This window comes from Cricetulus griseus, chromosome X (assembly GCF_003668045.3).
Source record: "Cricetulus griseus strain 17A/GY chromosome X, alternate assembly CriGri-PICRH-1.0, whole genome shotgun sequence".
Classification (NCBI taxonomy): Eukaryota; Metazoa; Chordata; class Mammalia; order Rodentia; family Cricetidae; genus Cricetulus; species Cricetulus griseus.
The window spans coordinates 78,358,783-78,364,669 of record NC_048604.1 but is presented as its reverse complement, the minus strand read 5'-3'; the positions used below and the strand labels follow the sequence as shown (position 1 = coordinate 78,364,669).

Here is a 5,887-nt window from a genome sequence, read left to right as displayed (position 1 = left end):
GACTTCTTTGGGTGTCAAAGAATACCTACTTTTCTTGTAGGCATATTTATTACATTCTAAAAATCCCTATTTGCAAGTATGTGAAAAGGAAACATTAAGCTTTGCTAAAAGGCTTACTTTTCAGAATGCATAGATTAAGAATGTTACAATAATTGTACTGCCATACATTATACTAAGATGAAAGGATGAGACAAGAAAGTGACAGTCTCTGACCTTCATCAACTCACAGTATATTGCTCAATGACAAATAATTGCGTCTCATTTTCTTTTGCTTATTGAAAATGGTTCCATTATCTTCAGATGACAAAATATGAAGGATTTATAAACTTATTCAAAACAAAATGATTTTTAAGTGATAACATTGAGATTTAAACTTAAATTTACCTTAACCAATGATGTAGGTTCAGGTAGTAGAGATTACATAAAATGTTTTCAGAAACAATTGTTTCAAAGTTTTAATAGCATTAAATATTAACACATTTTTCAAATATATTTCTCTCTATAGATTACCATTTGACATTTCAGCTTAGTGAATGAAACTCAGTGTGCTGATTTGATTATGTCTGAAATCTAAGATACATTTCTCTGAAGAATGCTGTTAATGCCAGTATTTGTAGCACACTTTGAGTCCTCTGTTCAGTCGGTTCAAATGCTATTAAACAACGTTTTCATTTTCTGAAAATTCTATTGAAACTACTAATAAAAAAGAAAAACTTAGAATTTTAGAGACAAATGGAATAGTTGATCTCAAATAGTTCAAATGCAAATTTTGCTGGTAAAGACCAAAACAAGTTCTAGAGATATTAAGTAACTATGAAAGATCAGTGTTTACATGAAAGCAATTGGGGGTTTAAATACACTTGGTTTCCACCTTGTTGTAAAAGAATGCTTAGGAATAGTGAAGAATCACCATGAAGACTCAATTTGCATTACTTTCCTAGATTTTGTTTCATAATTACTTTTGTTTTATTTGTTTGTTTTTGTTTTTTGTTTGTTTTTCTTTTTGATACAAAAATACAGGCTCCCTGTATTTCTTTGGAACCTGCCTTGGAACTCGCTGTGTAGAACAGGCTGGCTTCACACTCACAGAGATCCACCTGCCTCTGCCTCCCAAGAGTTGGGATTAAAGGCGCATGCCACCAATGCCTGGCTTCATCATTGCTTTTTAATGCTGTGTTTTTATTAAAAATGTCATGCAATTTTATCTTAGTATAAATTTATTTAAATCACTTGGGACCCAGCATGCTTTTGGATTTCACCACCTCTTCAAAATGGTCTGCTACGAGACAGCCAAGTTCAATGCTATTTCCTTTAAGGTTGAGTGTGTGTGTGTGTGTGTGTGTGTGTGTGTGTGTGTGTGTGTGTGTGTGTGTGTGTGCTTTGCAATCTTTGATGCTTTTTTATAGCCTATATGAGGATTAAGTGCTGTCACCAACATTACAAACTTGTTCCTTAGCTTGCAGATCTTTTCTGTGTTGGATTGGATCCCTGTCATACAGTTTTCTGTGAAAGAAAGTGATGAATGTCCCGGAAGTTTTGTTGAGTATAAGACATTCTTAGTCATTATGGGTTTAAAAAATTCAAATGAAAATGCCCTTTGTTATTTCCAACAATAATAGCAATGTGATACCCTATGACCATGACATGAGGTACAACCATAGGCAACACTTCACATAGAGTAGAGCTAACCTTCCTGGCATGATACCACTTCCTGGCTCATTTTCAGCCAAGATTAGCTCTCTCAGACGTGACCAAAGGCCAGAACACAAAAAACAAGTAACATTTCCTATCTCCATCAGACTGTAGGTAGAAGTGTTCCTGGCCCTATTAAACTCTGCCAGAGCATCATGAGCACTCAGAACCTCAAATTTACTTAAAAGCAGTGACAAAAAACAAGTCTATTAGTGTAGCCACTTCTGCAGCCATTCTACAAATTGAATCCTAGTGTTTAAAACAGTCCCCACACAGGCAGATCTCTGTGAGTTCGAGGCCAGCCTGGTCTCCAGAGCAAGTGCTAGGTTAGGCTCCAAAGTTACACAGAGAAAGCCTGTCTCAACCCCCCCAAAAACAAAAACAAAAAACAAAAAACCAGTCCCCAAAGCAGTGCCTCCAGTTGTGACTTTATAGATTAGTGCCATGACAGCTTTTATTCTTGCCACTGCATATGGGACTTGTTACACATAAACAATGAATGGTGGTCGAAGACTAAGTGGAACAGCATCCCGTGTGTGAGAGATCAACCAACTTTGATGAACTGCGCAAATTCTGAATTTTGCACTGAGCACATCATACAACTTTTGTCGTCCTGATAGCCTTGCAGCAGAAGACTGGTGGGTGCAACTATGATGAACAAGTATATGACAGACAAATGGGAGAGAAAGAGAGGGAGAATGGTTCATGCGCTGTGGTAAGAGGCAGTTCTGAAGAAATAAGGGTGGTAAGGTATGGGCTGATATTGGCAACCTGCTTCCCACCCAGGACCAGGGTGACATCCAGGCCTGGGCTGCTGCCTAGGGTCATGTCTGGCTCTGTGGCCCTACAGCAGCCAGGGTCTATGTTGATATCTGTGGCTCTTGATGCTACTGAAGACCATGCTAATACCAGGTATACTACCTGGGGACTAGGTGATTTCTGAGCCTGGGATTCTGATGAGTACTGTGTCTTAGTCTGTGGTCCTACCACAGTCAGGGTCTATGTTGTTTCCTTGGCCTGTGGTGTCACCAAAAGCCACACCAATACCTGGGGGTCTAGGCAGCAACCAATATTCATGTTGGCACCCAAGGGCAATGCCACTACTGGGGCCACAAAGGATCTGAGTGGCCTGTGCTGTCTCCTTGGGCCATGGTATCATCCAAGTTAGGGCTGCTGCTGAGGGCCATGTATGGGTCTGAGGCCCTACTGCCATCATGGTCTGTGTTGATGTCGGTGTATCCTGATACCATCAAAGGCCATGCTGATGCTAGGGGTCTGGGCATCTACATTGAGCCATGTTTGTGACTGAGGAACATTCTGCCATGTGAACCATGACAATCTGTGTGGCCTTTCCTGTTACCTGGTCCATTGTGACATCCAAGCCTGGGCTGCTACCAAGGACCATGTCTGGGTCCATGGTCTTACTACAGATAGGTTCCGGATTGATGTCCATGGCACATGGTACCACCAAATGCCATATGGATGCCCAAAGTTTGGGCCACAACCTGTGGTTTTGTTGGTGTCTAAGGGCCATGCTGCCAACAGGGCCATGCTGATCTGATTGACTTGTGCTGCCACATGGGACCATGGGGATAATTGTGCCCAGACTGTTGCTGTGGGCCATGTCCAGGTATGTGGCCCAGCAGAAGCAGGGTGTGGGTTGTTAGCCATTGCTCCTGTTGTCACCATTGGCTGTGTGGATGTGCAGGATATGGATAGTCACCTGAGAATATGTTGAAGTCTGAGGGCCTTGCTGTCACCAGGGCCATACTGATTTGCGTGAGTAGACTGTGCTGACCCTAGGACAATGTTGGTGTTCTGGCCCGAGATGCCAGCAAGGGCCATGTCTTGGTCCATGGTCCAACTGTAGCTGGGTGTCTGTGGTGATGTCCATGGCCTGTATTGCCACAGGGAGCTATAGAAACCATGCATGTTGAAATATGAGAACTGTGCTGAGCCAGCTATGCTGCTCACTGGCCCTAAGACAGCTGGCCCCTGCACTTGGCAGAGATGGTCTCACCCTCCACCACAGCCTAGTAGAGCTGGATATGGCCCTTGCCTGAGGAGGCCAGTCTCAGTGGCCTGGACAAACCAGATCAGGTACCAGCTACAACCACATCCTGGACCTTTTGCTGGCCCACACTAATATCTACCCTTTATATGACCTGCTGAAGAGCATAAAGGGACTGTTCCTGCAGGATGATAACCATATGATATCTGAGAGGAGTTTCCATGAGGGTCCAGTATTGATAATATACCAGAGTCCTTGAGCCAGACCAATGACTCATTGTGATGAATTTTTTGTGGGTGGGACTGATTAGACAAAAATGTATACTACTTGACACGCCGCAGCTCCCAGTGCCACTAGGATGAATGAAGAAGTTGGAAAGATAGAGGAGTGAGGTGGTTTTTGTTTCTTTTTTATTTAGTCTGTTTTGTTTTTAGTTGATTTGGGTGGTTCTTTGGGGGTACATGCTGCAGGGTTAAGGGGCAGGTATGGAGGGACTGAGAAGCCAATGGGGTTGTGGAACATGATGTGAAATGCCCAAAGAACAAATCAAGAATTAGGTTTACAAAAGAGAGAAAAAGAAAAAATAATCACCTGAGACTAGCCAGGCCATGAACCTAGGGGAAAACCAACTACTACTGTTCTGGTAAGGAGGTACAACATTCTTCTAAAGACATGGATCAGTGTTTTGGTGATCCAGCATTAGTTAAGCTTCTTCCTGCAGGATATGGGAACTGATACAAAGACCCACAACTGGACAATATGCAGGAAGTGAAAGACCTTGGAACACTTATTATTAAATGAAGTAGCTTTATTAACCCCTGCCCTAGGGGATCCATGTGGAAAAAGACATAAAAAGATTGTAAAAACCAGTGGGGAAAACACCAATAAAACAGTGCCTTCCAGATATAACAGGACTGACATGTATATGAACTCATAGAGGATATGGCAGCATGTACAGAGACTACACAGATCTAAGGCAGATGGTGTCCCATCACAGAGAAGGGAAGTAGACACAAGCTCTTACTTGGTTAATGTCCTACCCCTAACCAAAAAGATATCTCCAAGTGTTAACTCCTCTCAAGGGAAAAATTAGTTTTCCACAATAAAGACCAAGTATACAAACCATACTTAAACATATGCCCAACAGTAGACAGCCAACACAAAACAAACTCTATAGTATTTTTGTTTATTTTTCTTAGTTACTTAATGATTTATTTGGACTTTTGAAAACCTTACCAGTCTTTTGCATAAGTATTATGGTTTCTTACTGTGTTTTTGTGTGTGTGTGTGTGTGTGTGTGTGTGTGTGTGTGTGTGTGTGTGTGTGTGTGTGTGTGTACATGTGTGTGTTTCAGAGTGTGTTTTTTCATGATTTTTATACTTTTTGTTTGCTCTATTTTAGTTTGTTTGGTTTTTATATGCATGTTTGTTTTCTAAAGAATGAATGAAAGAAAGAAAAAAGAAACAAAAGAGAAAGGAGAAAGAAAGAAAAAGAAAGGAAGGAAGGAAGGAAGGAAAGAAAGAAAGAAAGAAAGAAAGAAAGAAAGAAAGAAAGAAAGAAAGAAAAAGAAAGAAAGAAAGAAAGTGTGGAGTTGGGTGTGTGGTGAAGTGGAGATGATCTAGGAGGAGATGATGGAGGGGAAACTGCGATTATAATTTACTGTATATTGATGACTACCTTGTATGCCATCATAGAGCCTTCATCCAATGGCTGATGGAAGCAGAGGCAGACACCCACAGCTAAACACTGAACTGAACTCCTAGAAACGAGATGCAGAGAGGGAGGAGTGATGAGCAAAGGGACAAAGACTGGGCTGTTGAACCCCAAAGAAACAGCTGACCTGAACAAAGGGGAACTCATGAACCCCAAACTGACAGCTGAGAGGCCAACATGGGACTGATCCAGAGCCCATGAACATGGGTGTCAGTGAGGAGGCCTCTGCAATCTATGGTGCCTCAAGTAGTAGGTCAGTATTTAGCCCTGGTGTGCGAATGAAAGTTGGGAGCCCATTCCACATGGAGGGATGCTTTCTCAGCCTGGACACATGGGGGAGGGCCTATGCCCTGCCCCAGATGATATGACAGACTTTGGAAATCCGCCATGGAGGGTTTCACCCTCCCTGGGAGCAGAGGGCTACTAGGGTGAGGGTTGGGGAGGTGGGTGGGAGTTTTGGGAGGAGGGGAG

General features: G+C 42.4%; 1 pseudogene; it reads right to left on the bottom strand.

Annotated features, from left to right (window-relative positions):
• Positions 1-1,226: 1,226 nt before the first annotated feature.
• On the bottom strand, positions 1,227-3,549 carry LOC100771733 (annotated as a pseudogene).
• Between the last annotated feature and the right edge of the window lie 2,338 nt (positions 3,550-5,887).